The sequence below is a fragment of the Narcine bancroftii genome, chromosome 7 (assembly GCF_036971445.1).
Source record: "Narcine bancroftii isolate sNarBan1 chromosome 7, sNarBan1.hap1, whole genome shotgun sequence".
Taxonomy (NCBI): Eukaryota; Metazoa; Chordata; class Chondrichthyes; order Torpediniformes; family Narcinidae; genus Narcine; species Narcine bancroftii.
This window is the reverse complement of record NC_091475.1, coordinates 4,600,118-4,616,939: the sequence shown is the minus strand read 5'-3', so window position 1 is coordinate 4,616,939 and position 16,822 is coordinate 4,600,118. Positions and strand designations below refer to the sequence as shown.

At 40.3% G+C, this 16,822-nt stretch overlaps 1 protein-coding gene across 10 annotated transcripts in view; it reads left to right on the top strand.

The window, feature by feature from the left end:
* The window catches only part of LOC138738423 (HMG box transcription factor BBX), a 285,557-nt gene that overhangs the window by 26,725 nt on the left and 242,010 nt on the right, over positions 1-16,822 (top strand). For 3 of the 10 annotated variants that reach the window (XM_069888609.1, XM_069888612.1, XM_069888611.1), the window contains exon 1: positions 16,097-16,159. The exons of the other annotated variants lie outside the window; for them this stretch is intronic. The gene's annotated coding sequence lies outside the window, so the exon portion shown is untranslated. Of the gene's footprint in view, positions 1-16,096; positions 16,160-16,822 lie in introns of those variants that run through there. 10 annotated transcript variants of the gene reach the window in all.

The following is a 16,822-nucleotide window of genomic DNA, read 5'->3' as shown; positions in this document are numbered from 1 at the left end:
CTTATTTCAGCTAGCCATTTTCTCTTGTATGGACCATAAGGGTTGTTTCAACAGGCTGAATTCAGAACTCACAACCTGTCTTGGGGTTTTAAACAAGCTACCAGCTTGCCATGCTGCAGAAACCAGTTCTCTCTCTCCCTCTCTGAGAGAAAGCCTGTTTGGTCTCCTCTCTCTCTCTGCTTGCAAAACCACATGAGCTTCTTAGAAAAGCAAACTACATTCAGACAGATTGCAGCACCAGACCCAAACTTCTGAGTCTGTTCATCTGTTGCTTTCAAAACAATAATCCATTACTCCACAGCATGTCCAATTAACACCTACTTGTGAAGTCTCTATAGGCATTCTTCAAAGTTTTTGCAAAGATTCTCAGAGCCTAGACTGTCTGGTTTGAGCAGAGCTCTGGCATTTTAAATGAGATCTGTTTTGTGAAGTATTCTTTTGCTTGTGACCTACACCACTCTCACAATCAATCTCTTTAAAAAGCATATCTATATACAATATAAAATATAATATAATCCGTCACAGAATGCGTTCCGACTTACCTACAAATTCAACATAGACAGACTTGAGAATGGATCTCATTCGTCACCTGGGGGCTGCCTGTATTCCTAAAGTGGTTTTAATAAAATGTCAGAAATATTGGAAATTTTTATTTGGCATGAGGAGTTGACACTTGTCTAACATTTATTTGTTTCTTTGTATGGTTTGGAAACCATCTCTCAGCAAGTTAACAGTTGACAGATCCAATATAAAGAAGAAAAAGGTTTCCAATATTTGCATATACAAATTTTTAGATAAACCAATAAAACCACATAGGAGCTTCTATATTGCAGTTTTTTGACTGAAAATGCTTTGGTTCTTTCCACTGCAAACTTTAAGATGCAACAGATTCAACTTAAAGGATAAAGCAAGTAAGTCCTTTGGAATCCATTAGCCAAATTGGAATTAAGTTATGACATCAAGAAATACCAAAAATGCTGCAAATACTAAATATGTTTGGCAGCATCTTTTGAGAGAGAAATAGAGGTAATGTTTCAAATCAATTAACTTTAATCTGAACAAACCTAAGTAAGTTTGCCTCACTGAGGAATAAAGTCTATTAGTTTGGGTTTGCCAACAAGTCCATAGACATCACAATGTTTATCACTCGCATCCGTACAAGTTCATGATAGTAACGTTGGTAAAAATAATTTAAATCTAATCTGAATTTTTTTCATCTACACCATTTGACTTGCACGTCAGATTGAGATGCCATGTGGGTGTATCGCCACATTATAAATACAAAGACAAGTTAAGATGGGCAAAGGCCATTTGACTCATCAATTTCTTCTTCCATAAAACACTTAAATACAACCCTATTCATAATAATAATCCCTGAAATTTTCTTTTCACGAAACTACATTGACACAATGGAATAAACTATTAGCAACTATGACAATCAATTGTAGGCCCAGTTTTTTCCATTGTTGGCTGGGTACGGAAATGTGGGCCAATGTAGATTAATATCAACAAATAGCTGTTTGCTTCTAAACAAGCAAAGATTTTGTTGAAAAAAGGAGACAATGACTCTGGGACTATGAAATAATGGCAGAAAAAGTAATTTAAGTGACTGTTTGCAATAGAGTCATAGAGCTATACAGCATGGAAACCAGCCTTTTAGCTCAACTCATTCATGCTAACCAAGTAGAGTTTCTGAGCTAGACTCATTACTCCAATTCTGCTTGGCCGATATCCCTTCAACCCCTTCCTATCTCTGCACCTGTCCAAATGTCTTTTCAATAATCAAGATTCTATTGTAATCTTGGATATCCTTCCTTATTTCCCATTTTTAGACTCATCTGCAAAATTACTATCCAAGCCATCTAATTCTTATCCAGATTGTTAATATATATGATAAACAATAGTATTAATCCAAGCAACACACCATTTGTCATAGTTCTCCAGTCTGAAAAGCAACCCTCCACCACAACTCTTTTTTTTCCCACTGTTGAGTTGAACAAGAAAGTCTGCAGATGAACAAATGTACTGAAGAAACTCAGCAGGTCATGCAGCATCCATAGAAACTAAAGGGTAACCACCGTTTCAAGCCTGGGCCCTTTGCTTTCACCTGACGAAGGGTCCAGTCCCAAAACATTGGTTACCCTTTACTTCCTATTGATTCTCCTACTGTCAAGCCAATTTTGTATTCAGTTGGCTTGCTTGCCCTATATCTTGTGTGATCTATTCTTTTGGACCAGCCCACCATGCTGGGCCTTGTTAAGGCTTTGCTAAAGTCTATGTGTACAGTATCTTCTGCCCTCATCCATTACTTGATCTAATGGCTGACAGTGTTACAAGGGAATATATTTCACTGTCCTACTTATTGTTCTTCTTCCATTATATGGCTATATTGCAGTTCTTGACTGAAAGGAGAGTAGCTCTAGATTGAGTTTAGAGCAGTGGCAGTAATCTTTGCTTTTTTGCATCTAAATTAACAGAGATTGTAGGGTGCAGAGAAATCAAATTGGAGAAGAAAGCTCTGTTAATGCTGCAAAAGTTATGGCAAATACCATGGTGGCAGAAAAGTACCCTGTAGGTTAGGTGGGATAAAAACTAGAGGGCATAGGTATGGGTTAAGGGTGAGAGAGGGAAAAGGTTTAAAGGGAACTTCTTCATGCAGGCAGTGATGGGAGTGTGAAATGAGCTGCCAGCTGAATTGGCAAATGCAGGCTCAATTTTGACATTTAAGAAAATTTGGGCAGGTACATGGATGGAAGGGGTATGGAGGGATATGGTCCGGTTTCGAGTCAATGAGACGAGGTAGAAAAATAGTTTGAAGGGCCTGTTTCTGTGCTCTATGGTAAACTGTGGCTGCTTCTACTTCAATATGTCCAGCAAGTGCTGTAAATATCTCAGTAAATGTGCAATGTTCCTGTCATGGTTGAATAACTGCCAGTTTTTACAAATTGTGAATTATGGGTGTGAAGTTTGCAACATCGTTAAGTTTATTGGATGGACAGGGGTGGAGACCGTTATCGTCTTCAACTTCCTGGGAGTCCTTGTGTCAGAGGACCTCACCTGGAGGCAGCAAATTGAGGAAATTATGAAAAAGATACACCAAAGCCTCTACTTTCTGAGGAGTCTGAGTCTGGAATGTCATTACCCTATCTAACCTACAGAATCACAGTGACTGGTTGCATCGCAGCCTGATTTGCTCATTCGAATGCAGAGGGTTTTAGAAGGTAGCAAACATAGCTAGGTCCATCACAGGCTCCAACGCCCAACCAGTGAAGACATTTATATGAGGTAAAAGGCAGCCAACGTCGAGAAGGACCCCCATCACTGTGGTCACAACCACTTCTTGGTGCACCTTCGGGAAGAAGGTACAGAAGCCTGATGAGAAGCACCTCTCGATTCAAGAACAGTTTCTTTCCAACAGCTATCAAGCTCTTGAATCTCCCCTTGTTACACTAATCAGGAACTGCCCTGGCAAAAAGAATGATCAGAAGTATTGTAACACAACATTTGCTATTATAACTATGAATATTTATTAACTATCTTTTTTGTTGTTATCATCCATTTTTAATTTAATTAAATTTAATTTTTTTAAATTTTGACATACAGCACGGTAACAGGCCCTTTCAGTCCATGAGCTGTGCTGCCCAATTACACCCAATTGACTTTTGAATGATGGGAGGAAACTGGAACCCTCAGGGAAAACCCACATAGTCAAGGGCGAATGTACAAACTCCTTAGAGACATTGCAGGATTCTAATCCTGGTCATTGATTCTGTAACAGTATTGCACTAACTGCAATGCTAACTGTGCTGTCCCAAATGTATACAATTGTAGCTTTTTTTGATTGTACTGCAGCAAGTCAGAATTTTGGTGCATATGTACATTGAACAATGTATATGACAATTAACTCATTATCCGTCAATGGCCAAGCGATATGGATATGGTACACATTTCTGAGCAGTGTTTAAGGTTTGTGGTACATTTGATGGCATGTGGATATTAAGGTATGTTCAGTCAGTGGACTTCCTGCAGCATTGTATCAAGATCTTTCATGCTTGACACCTGGCATTGGCTCCCATTGTATCCCATTGCACTGTCTTCTCAGTGTGTGTCTGGAGGGTTTCCTAGCTCCTGTAGAAACAGGACATTAATCTCCTCACTTCCAGATTCCATGACATCATTTGAAAACTGTAACATAATGGTCTTTCCTGTATTGTGTCATTGCTGGATGTCTTCCAGCACGGAATAAATTCGAGAAAGACTGCCAACTTTGCAGCCGCAATGCATCTCTCCTTTAAAGGTACAGGCCACCTTCAGATATTATAGCTTAACTGTAACTGACACTTGTCTTTCATAAAATTGGAGCCCTTTGGTGAGATACTGCTAGTGAACAGGATGGTCAGTGCAACCTGCATGCAAGAACCATATAAACGAGAAAGAAGCGTGGTTGATGTGCATCCCATGCCAAAAATCACAGGCAAATTAAAGTTTGGTGTCTGCAGACTTTCACATTTTAGTCCTCTGCAAATTAATATGGCTTTTGGCTCTTCGCAGTTTTAACTCGTTTCCAATTTTACCCACCCATTAAGTTTTCTGACATTTAATAAGAAGCCTATTTTATCCCAGTTAATATTACTTTTCTTACCAATACCTAATTAAAAAGTCAGATAGCATTGCAGTATATTCTCTCATTCACCTTGAAAGTTACTAAAGGATAGCCAGTAATTAAAATTGACAAAGTTATTTTTATCAAGTACATTGTCCAATGAAACATTTCTTCTACTGGCCTACTCTATAAATACAGACAATCTCTGGAAGTTAACTACACAGAAATATTGTTGCAGCATATACTTTGTGGCATCACAAGTTACAGGTTCTTGAAATGGTACTAACTATTATTACGGATTTTGTAGATCAATCATTTGATTATTTTTGGTAGGATCTAATTGCATTAAAAATGCTTATATTTTCTATCTCATCATGTGATTCCGGATGTTACCCATTGTTTTAAGTGCATTATGTATTTTGTATTAATACGTACTTATAGAATATCCAAGATACAAAATCACAATTTTTTCAAAACATTTGATAGTGAGGAAATCGCAGAAGTCTCACGTTTCTGGCAGTTCTCCATGTGACGTGCTTATTTTGTTAAAATACTAAACATTCTGGAAATCTTCCATGATAATATCCCACTGGAAACTTGTATAGTAATATTGTCAAAAAAACCTCTTGTTATAAGTATATTTTATAATGCATAAGTTAGAAGAATTTATGAATTTATCTTCTCCCCAGACATTTCAGGCACAATGCTTTCTCTCAGTAGTGACATACAAATATTTTCCAACCCCTTAATTTAAGGATTTGGCAAATTGGATTTGTGCTCGGGTATTGCAAATTAAATGTAGGCTGTGGTGGCATTATAATAAGGGGGGGGGGGGTCACTGATAGTTCTTGATAGGATGGATATGCCACAGTTTAGCTGGCCAGTTGCCAATCTCAGCAGGTGTTGAGCAGACAAAATACATGGCTGCATGATAAGGGCAAAAGAATTTGAACAGCACTCAGCAACGATGCTTTTGTTTCCCAGCAGTCAGATTAAGAATCTGGCAACAAGTCACCTTTGGCAAAGGTACAGTGCAGAAAGAAAAATTAGCAACTTGTATTCAGTGATTGCAATTTGGTTTGTAACAATTATTATTAAAGACTGAATTGGAATGGACTATTTTCAGTCTGAACTAATATTTACCTACAAATAAATTAATTGAATATTCATCGCTCATTTGTGGTACCCTGTAACATTGAGGTTTGTCTAAATAACAAAGCTGGCAGGGTTTAAAAAATAACTGTGAGGAATATCACAAGGTAATAAAAACATCTTTTCAAACACTATTGAGGCTTTCATTGACCTTTCATTAATTAAAAAAAACTCTAAAATGCTCCATACTTACCTTGGGTCACCAAATACTTTAATTCTCTCATGAACAAAACAACAATGTGGCTTTAAAATGTTAAATAAAATATTCAAAAAGAACAATGATTTTTAGAAAAATAGTGAGCAAAGACCAGTGCACGGCCAGTATGATTGACACAGAATTATCCTATCCAATCCAATTTGGGAGATGATAATGTTATCCCAGGATGCAATCTTCTTAAAGCAGTGTGTTGCCAATGTTGGTGCATCATTTAGCACTTTGAGATCAGAAAGTGGAGCAATACATCTCCAAACCTTGACTGGGCAATGGCCCATCATTAGTGGGCAAAATGACAGTGAAGGTAAGAGCAATCAACATTGCAACATCTTAAGATCTTGGGTTGAGAGCAGATGTATGCCGAAATCCACAAGTCGTTATCCAAGATTAATTAATCCATTTTTAAATAAACCATGGAAAAAAAGCAAGCACTGCAGATGCTGGAATCTTGTGCAATCAAAGAGGAATTGGTTGGGGGGGAGGCGGGAGGGAAATCATCAGGTCAGGACGTCCATGGAGAGTTAATGTTTTAGGATAAGATCCTTTCTCATCTTGAAAAAGGGCCCTGACCTGAAATGTTGGCTATTTCTTTCCATTCATGTTGCCGGACCTGCAAAATGCTTCCATCAACTGGTGCTACTGACATAACTGTTGAAATTAGATGCTTGGTGTGAAATTGTTTTTCAACAATTCACTGTCAATGCATATCATCATGGAGCTTCCACAATGAACTGTGTTTTAATGATACAGCACAGTAGAAGGTGCTTCCGGCCCCTGAAGCCCATGCCTCTCAATTATACCCAATTAACCTACCAACCTCGTATGTTTTGGAGGAAACCAGAGGATCTGGGGAAAACCCACACAGATCATGAGGAGACTGGACAAACACCTTACAGAGAGCCCTGGATTCGAACCTGGTTTGCTGGCGTTGTAATAGCGTAGCCCCTGCAGAGTGGATCTGCCTAAGAGCTGTAGATTGGCTCTGGCACCAGATACGGAGACCTACCCCAGAATCTCCTGGCTGTCTTCTCTCAAAAATGTTTACAAGATGCCAACATAATTAGAAATTTTAAAAGTATTAAAAATTATTTTAAGTTTAAAAACTAAATTGAATTTAAAAACTCCTCAAAGTATTGACACAAGTAAACCTAACACACAATGCTTGGTTTCCCACTTCAGCAAGCTGAAGTCCACACATACAAAACTTAAATGAATAGCAACTTTGTTTGGCTGCCACTGGTAATGTTCTTATTCAAGCACACAGATGTGGATCAGGTTGTACCGTTTGCCTAGTTTTAGTGGAGGAGGTTGCAGATGGACCATGATTTTTAAGAGAAGGCTGTTAAAAAAAGTAAGAGGAAATAACAGGCTCTGACCAACATTGTTCAATCCTCCAGGATCGGTGCCAGAGGACTGTTAACCTTGTGTTATTGTTTGAAAGGGAGGAAGGGATAAACTAATTACAGACCTTTGGTTTAAGACAGGAAGTGGGAAATTATTAGATAAATTCTATGGGACAGTATAAATCTTCATTTATCAAGGCACAATTTATTAGGGAACATCAGCATGAATTTGTTATAGGGAGATGTGTTTAACTAACAATTGAGATTGTTCATTCAGTAACAAGGAGTGTTGATATACTGGTAATTTGCATGAAATTTAGCAAAGGATCTAACGAGTTCCCATGTGACAGGCTGATTTACCTGCTCCTGTTTTCTTCTCTCACTAATCCCCCATTAGGTCTCTTCCTCCACTTGTCTCTTCACCTCTTTCACCTTCATTTATCAAGTATCGCATCACCTCTTAGCTCCTTCCCATTTTATGCTTCCTCTCTGCCCTTTCCCCTTTAGTTGCAACAGAGGGTATGGTCACGAAATGCTGTCTGAGCATTTCTCTGCATGTTCAGAGCATTCTGCCTGACCTGCTGAGTCCCTACAGCTGTTCTTGTGTTTCCAGCTTTTTGTCAAGTTTCTCTTTGCCTGCCACCAGAGTGTACCTTCTGTTGGTGTTTCCTGACTCAAGGTGTAGGGGGTGAAGTCTGATTTCCAATTACCTCAACCCTGAAAATATAAATACCGTTGGCTGGAGCTATCTGCAGGTCTCAATTGATGAGAACATAGGACCAGACATTAGACCAAAATCTCCCCATCCCGTGCCAATGGAAGGAATTTTAAAAAATTTTTAAAAAAACACAATTGATCATGTTACCATAGAGGAATCTCTGGGCTTGGAAGATCTGTACAGCTAAACAAGGGAAGGATACAGCAGCTTCCAACACATCCCATGTGAGGTGATTAGAGATACCATTGAATCCAGGTGATGCTATTCATCAACACTAGCCACATCACAGCACTGAGTTGTTATACCACCTGCCCCAGTCTGCCCAAGGCTTGTCCTCACAGACAACTCTACAAAAAGTTCTCTGACTGTTGGATTTTCGAAAGGTTCCTTGCATTCAAGTTCTTGGCACCGCAGCAAAAGGAAGAAGGGAGGGGTTTACACCAGTTTCCCAGAAACCAGGTTAGTGAGATAAATCTACCATGAATGCTGTAAGCACATATATTCCGTGGCTCGCTTGTTCTTGATTGTGCTTCCTGAATGGAAAATTTACAGAAAAATATCTGTCTTAATTTCTGAAATAAAATGGGAAATGCTGTAAACACTCAACAGATCTGCAGAGAATAAACAGAGTTAAAATTGCAGGTTGATCACCTTCCATCAGAGCTGAGAAAAGTCAGCTTGAATTACCGAGGGAGGGGAAAGTACGGAGAGGACAGACAGCAAAGTTAATAATAGGGCAGGGATCAGAAAGGGAAAATGATTGGGGCCATCTGAACTAGAGCGAATAAGGGACAGAGAATAACAAAAAACATCATGAGAAACTTGGGAGATGCAAAGAGAAAATGATAAATTATAAAGTTAGAAGAAGAAAAACAACAGTGCAGGTAGATCATGTCAGTACAAGGATGAACTAGTTGATTATCTTAAAATGTTGAACCTAGAATACTGTAATACCCCTGGCTGGAAGTTGAGGGATTGGTCCTATAACTTGTGTGGTGTTTTGTTGCTGTAATAGCCGAACAGCAAAAGGATCAGAATGGGAGAAACAAAAGTCACAGGCAATTGGAATTTAAGGTTCATTCTTGTGGATAGTGCAGAATTGTCATACAAAGTGGTTACCTGAGATGTGTTTCATTTCTCCATTGTAGAGAAACTTGAAGTGTAGGTGGTTACCTTGAAAAAAAAACTTGAGCCACTGAGTACCAAGAAAGGAGGCGAATCTGGGGAATTTGTTGCCATAGATGGTTGTGGAGGCCAACTTGTTGGGTGTATTTAAGGCAGAGATTGATAGGTTCTTGATTAGCCAGAGCATCAAAGGTTATAGGGAGAAGGCCGGGCTGAGTGGGAAAATGGATCAGTTCATGACTAAATGACGGGGCAGACTTGATGGACTGAACAGCTTATTTCTGCTCCTTTGTCTAAGTAAGAGGCTAGTTATTGTATTTCCTGGGATTGCAAGGAGTGATTTCATGAACAGATTCCTGGAATGGGGCCCTCAGAATGCTGATAGGGGAGCAGAAGAGAAGAAGATACTTATTGGTTACACCATATAGGAGGTGCCAGAAATTAAGAAAGATTGACCCATTGAATTTTGAAAGCTAGAGGGGTGAAATTCTGTCCAAGTTTTGGATGAAGGGAGAAGGAGTGAGAGCAGAAATGCAGGAAATTAAATAGATGTGATTAAGAGATCTGTCAACTGTAGTGATTGAGGTGAGGACAAGCCACTTTGCAACTAAGATCAGAGAAGGTAGTGTCATCAGAACAGCGTAATGGAAATGGAGAGATTAGGAAAATGGAATGGTATCTTTATAGGAAGTAGAATACCAATAAGACTGATCAGACAATGATAATTGTTCATGGCTCTTTTTGACCTCAGAAAAGATTTCAGCGTTGCGTTATTAATCAAAGGAAGAAGGAGATTTTTTTCATATTTAGCTGACCTCAATTGTCTCTCTGCAGATTTGGCAAGTTAATAACAGCACCTTCTGCCGGCCAACATCTCTGACCCAGGATCATCCTCACACAACTCTGAAGCCAGACCATATTATCCACAAGCCTGATATCGTACTCCTAAAGCAGACATTCTATTCCAGGCTTCACAAGGGTAGAGAAACAGCTTCAAATATTTACATTCATGATCTGAAGGTGTCTTTGATAAAGGTACAACACCCTCACAGACTTGTGGAAATCCTTGTCATGTGACCACTCAAAATGGAGGTATTCAAGAAGGCACCAAGTACCCGAGCATCTCTGGTGGGGGCACATTGAGGCTGTACACAAACAGCGGAAGAAATGCACAACATCCCTACCTGCTACGTCAGGATACACCTGCCCCGGCTGTGTCAGAATCTGCTGATCCCATGTTGGACTCTTCAGCGACTTAACAACCCATAAAACAGGAATGGAAATAAGTCATCATTCATCCCAAGATACGACCTAAGGAAAAAAAAAATCAAGACAGGAAGTACATACATGAGTTTGCAGCGGAAGCTGGCCACTAACCTGTCTCCAGAAATTGAGATAGAGACATCAAGAAAGGGGCAATAAGAATCAGAGCTGGAATGAATGAAAGTGGGAACAGTGTGGAAATTGAGGGCACAGGTGGTGAAACTTCCTGGTTTTGTGTGAGAATAGGTAGGTGACATCAATATGGGTGTATAAGAAGAAGAGGTTCCTGAGGGCCCCTGAAGCATTGAAACAAGGAACATTCCCACATGAAGTACACTTGGGTATAATTCCTGATTGTCCATTCATAAACATACTGTATATTAATGGACAAATGCAAGTCTAGTTGTAACAACTGTTTAAATGCCTGGTTAGTGATAGAAGACTGACCCAAACAAAAAAGTATCCAAACTTGTCCATGAAAATCTGAAATAAAATAAGTGCTGGAAAGACTCAGTAGGTCAAACAGTATCTGGAGAAAGAGAAACAGTTAAAATTTCACACCTGAAACATCAACTGTTTCCATTTCTACAGATGCTACCAGGTATGCTGATTCCATTATTTCACACAAACCTGTCATCACTCACTCATCAAAAAGTTAATACTCATTAGTAAGTAACCAACAAGTAGGCTCAGTTATTCCAACTTCTTGTCACAGTGTGGTGGTCCACCACCGGCCTACTGCAGGGGGCAACCTCTACCTGCAGGAGTGTAAGGGTACAGGACAAAACCTGGCTGGCTGTCAATCAGTCAGCCTGAATGGATCAAGCCCCACCCAGTCGGGTGTCAATCACCCTCTGGGATATAAGCCTGGGCTGGCCTCCTGAGACCTCACACAGAGTTGCTGCAGCCACAGCCAGCCTAGCTCTGTGGAGGTCTTTGTGGATTAAAGTCTGTTGTACAGTCTTTACCTTGTGTGTGCCTGATTCTGTCTAACAGCGCACCACAATTTAATCCACAAAATTTTCCCACGGCTGCCATGGAAAATCTCCTGAGCACAGGGAGCCTCGAGGTCGATCCATGCCACCCAGAAGCCCAGACATGCTTCGAGATCTGGCAGCACGCAGTCAAGGCACACGAGGGCGACATCCTGGACTCCGATCGGAAGAGGTTGGTCCTACTCCGGTCAAAGCTGGGTCCCCACGCCTTCCAGGTAACCAAAGGCTGCTCCACATACAAGAGTGCAATGGACACTCTCAAGAACTTGTACAAGCCCCCCATGAACTTACCCAGGGAGACGGCAGAGTCTTACCTGGGACACTTGCGAGAGCTGACCCTACCGTATCTGGCTGAACCCGGGGTAGGAGTAGAAGAGGTCGAGAGGCTGATCCGGGCCGCCTTCGTCCGAGTGCTACACTCAAGGGCCATCCGGCAGAAGCTGCTGAAAGACAGCATCTATGCCCTAACCAGGACTGTGGAAGTGGTCCAAATCCTGGAAGCAGCAGCCCTGCACGTCGAAGTCTTCAATTCCAAGTTTCCCCAGGCTCCCTCTTGGCCCTCTCACACTGCAGCTGCAGCCCCAGGCCGAGATGGGGAGGAGAATGTCGCTGCAGTAGGCGCCTGGCGCCCCTGTATGTACTGTGGGTCCTGGTGTGGGTCAGAGCGACGATTGTGCCAAAACTGCCCAGCTAGGAACCAGTATTGTTCCCGATGTGGCAAGAAAGACCACTTTGCAAAAGTGTGCCTCTCTAAATTTGCCGGCAGCTCAGCGGCCCTCTATGACCTCCCTTCCTCCCCCGCGGACCCCCCCACGTGCGCATGCCGGGCGGCGCCATTGTCCCCGTGATGACTTACCCGACTTCGACCGCGCAACATCCGGCCCCGCCAGCAACCGTCACAGCGTGTGCCATGAGCATCTGCACCTGCCCTCGCCGGCGCCGCTCACTGAGAACTACAGTGATGTCACTTCTGGTTCACGGCATGACGTCACTTCTGGCTAATGTAATGATATCACTGCCGCTGGCCATGATTACATCACTTCCCCTGGTGCAACGGACATGGCTGGGGAAGGAAGACAGCCACGCAGTGGCTCCCAACGTGCCGCCGCCATCTTGGACCAGGCAGCGCCCGACACAGTGGGCCCCCGACAACATTGAGAACAATGTGGTCAACACGGGCGATGACCAGGCTGCCTTACCGATGCTCCCCATGCCTCCGGGTGCCATCAGCTGCCGCACCCAGTGACCGATGGCAATGTGGTCAACACGGGTGATGACCAGGCCACCCTACCAATGCTCCCCATCCCTCCGGAGATCATCGGCTACCGCATGCTGCACCTCACGACCGATGTCGACGTGGTCAACACGGGCGATGACTAGGCCACCCTATCGACGTTCCCCATCCCTCCGGATAGCGACGACTCTGACTCCGAGATGGTCCTGGCCGCCACCTATATAATATCAAATATTTTGCAGCATGATGGTGACAGGAATGGGATTTCAGGTCCTTTCTGTCCATCTTATTAACTTAATGTAATTGAGGATAATTGAGTAATTGAAAAAAAAATACTTGGTTTGAGTTAATAAATGGAAATCAATAGAGATTTATTCACTAACATTTTTTAACCAAAGTAATAGAGAAGGTTAGTTAAGGGAATTAATAGATTAATTTTCAGAAGGTGGTGACAAAGTCCTACTTAAAAGGCTGGTTAACAAAATTGATGATCGTGGAATAAAAATGGTTTGTTGGCCCATGGCAGAATGGATAAGAAATTTGCTCAAAAGCAGAGAATTGGACTTCAGGTTGGCTGCAGCATTGTGTAGCAGCAGAGCAGGTCAGATGCTTCGACCTATTTGGTCCTTTATTTTACAATCAAAGTTTAAAGCTATATGCCTTTCCTTCCCTTTATATATGTTTGCATTAAAATGGATAAAAGAAGTGTTAAATCAAGGAAGAAGGAAGAAGTGCCAACTAATCTGACTATGAAGGCTAATTCTGAGCTACTGGATCAGCACAGAAGGTTGTGAGCTGATCATTTTAATGTTATCTTAAATCAGATTGATGCTAAACTTGACCAAGTCTGGTGTTTAACTGAGGAACACGGTGAATGTTTATCATCTTTTGAGCTCAGTTTGAATAACTTGTGTGAGTGTGTTGACAAATTGGATGTGTGCACCAGATTGAGTGAAAACAATTCAAAGCTAACAGCGAAAGCCATTGACCAAGAAGATAGGAGCAGATGACAAAATCTACATATTCTGGGCTTGGCGGTATCTACCAAAAATGAACAACTTGCAAAATTATTTTCAGAGTTGCTTTGTGTGGTTTTTGAGAAGGAGCTACTCCCATCTCTGCCAAAGATTGATAGAGCTCACCACTCATTACAACCTAAGCTGGCTACATCGATATCAAATAAAGAATTCTCTGATTCGTGAAGCTCATTGAAGGGGGAAACTTGAATATCACAGCCAGCAGATCAGGATTATAGATGATTACTGTCCCACAGTTTTGAAGCAGTGTGCCGAACACAGAGAAGTAAAAGCGTGGTTCCAATCCTTCCCTGTTGTATCCTGTGCTTCTCCGCATTACACTTTCCAAAGGACATAAGAGTGACTATGCTCAGTTGAAGAAGCGTGGAATCATCATGATGGTCTCCCTACTGCATCGTGGCCAGTGTGAATTTCTACTTGGTGACTGAGGCTGATTGGCAATTATTACCTTTAAAGTTTCTAATACTTGTATAGTATTTGTTGGACAAGGACTGGTTGGGTTTCTTTATTTTATATGGGGGTAATAAACCAATTTGGGTTGTAGTCATGTAAGTATATTGTTTTATTAAATTCACTGGGCTATTACATTTTTATGAAAAGAATTCTGAGAATTATACATTAAATTTTCTCTCAGCAATAATGGTTTATATTTCTACTTTATTATATACTTTTCAAAACTGCATGAGAAATTCTAAAAGAATAATTTTTATATGGCTGTAGTCTTAACAGAATTATGTATCATTTGCAAGTGCTGAATATATTTACATTATAATAATGGAGCTAGAGCAGTGGTTCTCAACCTTTTTCTTTCCACTCACATCCCCCACTTTTAAGTAATCCCCATGCCATCGGTGCTCTGTGATTAGTAAGGGATCGCTGAAGGTGGTTTGTGAATGGGAAAGGAAGGTTGAGAATCACTGTTCTAGACCCAATTGTTAATGAAACATTTTGCTTGAGAAAAATGGTCATTATCCCATTTCCTTTGGAGTTATGAAATCATGCACATAATGAGTCAATTAGGAAGGGGGATGGTTTTTTCACAGTTGTTATGGCTTTAGGAGTCTGTGCAGGTTTTGACCTTGTATGGTTTATCTTTAATTTATTACTAGTTTCAAATTTTTGCTTCAAAGCTGACACCTGAAGTTTGGATATTAATTTTTGCTAATCAACTTCAATTATTAATTTAAAAAGGAGAATTTTATTAATTTCCTTGGTTGGAATGTAAAAGGAGTGAATCCTACAGTTAAGAGAAAGAAAACATTTTCATATATTAAACAACTTAAAACCACAATTGTAGTTTTACAAGAAATGCATATTCGTAGTTGTGATCATTCTCGCCTCATGACAAGGTGGAGGGGTCAACAGCATTTTCACTCTTTTCAGCCTAAATTCAGGGGTGTGAGAGGAATCTCAATTCTTATTAATCAAAATATTCCTTTTGTTCATCACAGTGTTGTATCAGATACAAATGGTTGTTAGGTCATTGTTTCAGGGAAATGGTATAATAAAATGGTGGATTTTGCTAATGTTTATGCCCTAAATATAGATGATGTGAGGTTTTTTTTTTAACATTTTTTTCTTCCCTACTGGACTTGAGTTTATACTCTCTGGTGCTTGGTGAGGATTTTAATTGTTAGTCCCTGTTTTGAATCGTTCATCTCCTGAATTACATAAAAAATGAGTTGAACTTCAAACTAAATTTGATCTCCTTTCAACGTATCTGATTGAATGCCAACTTTTGAAAAATAAGAGTCAGTTTTATAATCATGGTGACAAATCTGATAAGCTTTTAGCTAATCTGTTGAGAGTTTTTGATGCCAAGCAACAAATTTAAAAGATTCAAATCGATGATGACAACATTACTACAAATCATTCTAAGATAAATGATACATTCAGAAATTTTATTCCCGACTTTATACTTATGAATTTACAAATGATTGTAGTTCGATGAAGAGTTTCCTGGATTGCTTAAATATTCCCATGCTTTCTTTAGATAACCAAATGAGATTAGATGAGCCTATATCATAAGAGGAAATAGCTGCTGCTATTTCTTCATTGCATTCTGGAAAACCTCCAGAAGCCAATGGGTTTCCTGTGGAGTTTTTAAAATAATTTTCTCAATTGCTTTCACCTCAATGAGGTTCCGTGTTAACTGATTCATTTCAGGGTAATCTCCCAACATCATTTAATGAAGCAGGTATATCTATTATAAGAAAGAAAGGTAAAGATCCAACTGAGTGTTCCTCCTAAAGGCCAATTTCTTTATTAATTGTTGATGTTAAAATTTTGACTGAAGTTTTGGTCCATAGATTGGAGACTATTTTACCATCAATTATTTCTGAGGATCAGACTGGTTTTATTGAAAACCGTTACTCTTATTTTAATATATGTCACTTATTGAATATTTTATGCTTCCCTTCCAGTGCGCTTCCTGAATGTGTTCTTTCTTTAGATTCAGAGAAAACATTTGATGAGGTGGAGTGGATGTATTTATTTATGATTGTAGATAAATTCAATTTTAGACGATGTTTTATTGCATTGGATTAAATTATTATATTCATACCCTATGGCTTCAATTCTCACTAGCTTTCAATCTCAAAAGGGGAACCCATCAAGGGTGTCCTCTAAGTCCACTACTTTTTGATGTGGCCCTAGACCCATTCACAATTGCATTTCAAGAGTGCGAGGATATTTCCGGCATTTGTAGGAAGGGAATTGAACATAAAGTTTTCCCTCATGAGTATGATCTCCTGCTTTTCATAGCAAACCCTGAAACCTCTTAACCTCCCATGCTGTCATTACTTTACCAATTTAGTCAGTTTTCAGGATATAAATTAAACTTGCATAAAAGTGAACTTCTCCCTTTGAATGCACCTGCATCAGTGTACATTAGTCTTCCTTTTAAGATTGGGAGAAATCAATTTACTTAACTTGGTATTACAGTTACCGTGCATCTTGGCGCCTCACAGTTTGGCGGGCAGCAACCTCCTTTGAAGAAGACCGCAGAGCCCACCTCACTGACAAAAGGCAAAGGAGGAAAAACCCAACACCCAACCCCAACCAACCAATTTTCCCTTGCAACCGCTGCAATCGTGTCTGCCTGTCCCGCATCGGACTTGTCAGCCACAAACGAGCCTG